Source organism: Rutidosis leptorrhynchoides, chromosome 2 (assembly GCF_046630445.1).
Source record: "Rutidosis leptorrhynchoides isolate AG116_Rl617_1_P2 chromosome 2, CSIRO_AGI_Rlap_v1, whole genome shotgun sequence".
Taxonomy (NCBI): domain Eukaryota; kingdom Viridiplantae; phylum Streptophyta; class Magnoliopsida; order Asterales; family Asteraceae; genus Rutidosis; species Rutidosis leptorrhynchoides.
This window is the reverse complement of record NC_092334.1, coordinates 542,106,153-542,108,259: the sequence shown is the minus strand read 5'-3', so window position 1 is coordinate 542,108,259 and position 2,107 is coordinate 542,106,153. Positions and strand designations below refer to the sequence as shown.

Genomic DNA, 2,107 nt, shown 5'->3' with positions numbered 1-2,107 from the left:
TTTCCATTCGTCTTTTGAAAGCATCTATTTTTGCGGAAACGAAATCAAAGTCATGGCTAGAATCGGCTCTAGCCGCTTTAGATGAATGTAAGATATCTTTCTCTTGGTGCCACTCATGCAAGTGGGAGGCTGTTTTATCAATAATCTTGTGAGCTTCAGTAGCGGTTTTCTTCATAATGGAACCACCAGCGGCTGTGTCGATGTCTTTTCTTGTAGCGACGTTGACCCCTTTATAGAATATTTGAACTATTTGAAAAGTGTCTAAACCGTGTTGAGGACATCCTCTCAACATCTTTCTGAATCTTGTCCATGCCTCAAATAACGTTTCATTTGGCTTTTGTGCGAATGTGGTAATTTCTCCTTGAAGTCTCACGGCTTTAGATGCCGGAAAGAATCTTTGAAGAAATTTCTCCACTAAGACATCCCATGTATCAATCGCTCCTTCGGGTAATGATTCTAACCAATCTTTAGCTTCCCCAATTAAAGTCCAAGGGAACAACATAAGATAGATCATTTCATCTTCAATTTCTCGGATTTTAAATAAATTACAAATTCTATTAAAGGTTCGAAGATGTTCGTTTGGATCTTTTTTTGCTGTACCACCGAATTGGCATTCATTAGTAACCATGTGTAGGATTTGTCGTTTGATTTCAAAATTTGGTGTATTAATATCTGGTTGATTAATGGCATGACCTTGGCCCGTACGTGTGGCTCTCATTCGGTCTTCCATAGTTTGAGGTTCTAGATCTTCCATATTTGAATTTGTTGAATCTTGAATCACTAGAAGATTCTGATTTAATGGTTCCTTCTTCGACAACCTCTGGATAAACAAATTGTGGTTCGGGAGGAATGTTTAGTGGTTCAGGATCTTGGAATTGTCCCTGAATATCCTCCGGGTCCTCAATTGTGAAGTCGTGTTCAAAAAATGGATTATCGAAAATTTGAATTGGAATACTTGTTCGACTAGATGATGATTCTAAAGAGAAATCAATGGCGGCAATATTGGCAAGATGTCTTGATCGAGTTACAGGTGGTGAACGTATGGTGGTGAACGTTTTGCTCGGTGCATTCACTGAATATCCTATTAGTTAAAAAGATAAAAATTATATAAGTTATCAAATTAATAGACTTTTCTGATTTTGCCCACGTTTCGAATAGCCAAAAGATGCAGCAGGTAGCCAGGACCCTTTAACTCGGAAGTCCACAACTCGTCACTAACAAATTCAACTATTACTATGAACCAGAAAATTTTGGATGTCTATCAATTTAATTTCTTACAATAATTTTCCGTCTAAATTTAAAGAAAATAAAGAAAATTCTAAGTCCTAAAAACTAGAGCGTAGAAATGAAAAAGACAAAGCGCGTCGAAAAACGTCGAAAATTAAAAATAAGAAAGAAAAACGTCAAAACTTAAAAAACTAAATCTAAAAAGTTGCGCCTAAAGGGTATTAAAACTTAAATGCAAATCTAAAAGGAAAACGGCAAATACTTAAAAAGGCACTAAAATCTATAAAATTAAAGTGGCGTCGCAAAATTCTAAAGCACCTAAATCTTAATTCTAAGGAAAAAGCACTTAAGGGATTTTACGGCAAAACTTTAGAAATCTAGAAATATAAAAATAACTATGGCAAAACTAACTTAAAATTAATTACGAACGACAATTATTAAAAATTACGAATAAGCGATAAAAAACAAAATATAAAAATAAAACTAAGTTATAAAAATACAATTTTATAAAAATATTATTTTTATATTATGTTAGTATAGTGGTAAGTATTCCCGGATGTCACGCGGGTGACCCGGGTTCGAACCCCGGCAGCGGCGCCAAAAATTTGATGTGCAAAGCGAGTGGTATAAAAAGTATATATTAAATACTATTAATTACGCTACAATTTACACAAGTTTTATTTATTTATTACAAATGGGATATACCTAAACCTTGCTACACACTTATAGGCAGTGTACCTAATCGTAGAGTAGTGTAGTTTTTAGTAAGTCCGGTTCGTTCCACAGGGATACCAATATAAAGCGTACTATATTTTATAAACTATATTTGTATAAAATATATATAAATATATAATAAGTATTATTATTATAAAAGGGGGGT

The 2,107-nt window shown here is 33.9% G+C and overlaps 1 non-coding gene across 1 annotated transcript; it reads left to right on the top strand.

Moving 5' to 3' along the window:
* The first annotated feature begins 263 nt into the window (after window positions 1-263).
* LOC139894722 (small nucleolar RNA R71) lies at window positions 264-370 on the top strand. The gene has a single exon (XR_011775208.1). It is a non-coding gene; the product is annotated as a small nucleolar RNA R71 (small nucleolar RNA).
* Window positions 371-2,107: the final 1,737 nt, after the last annotated feature.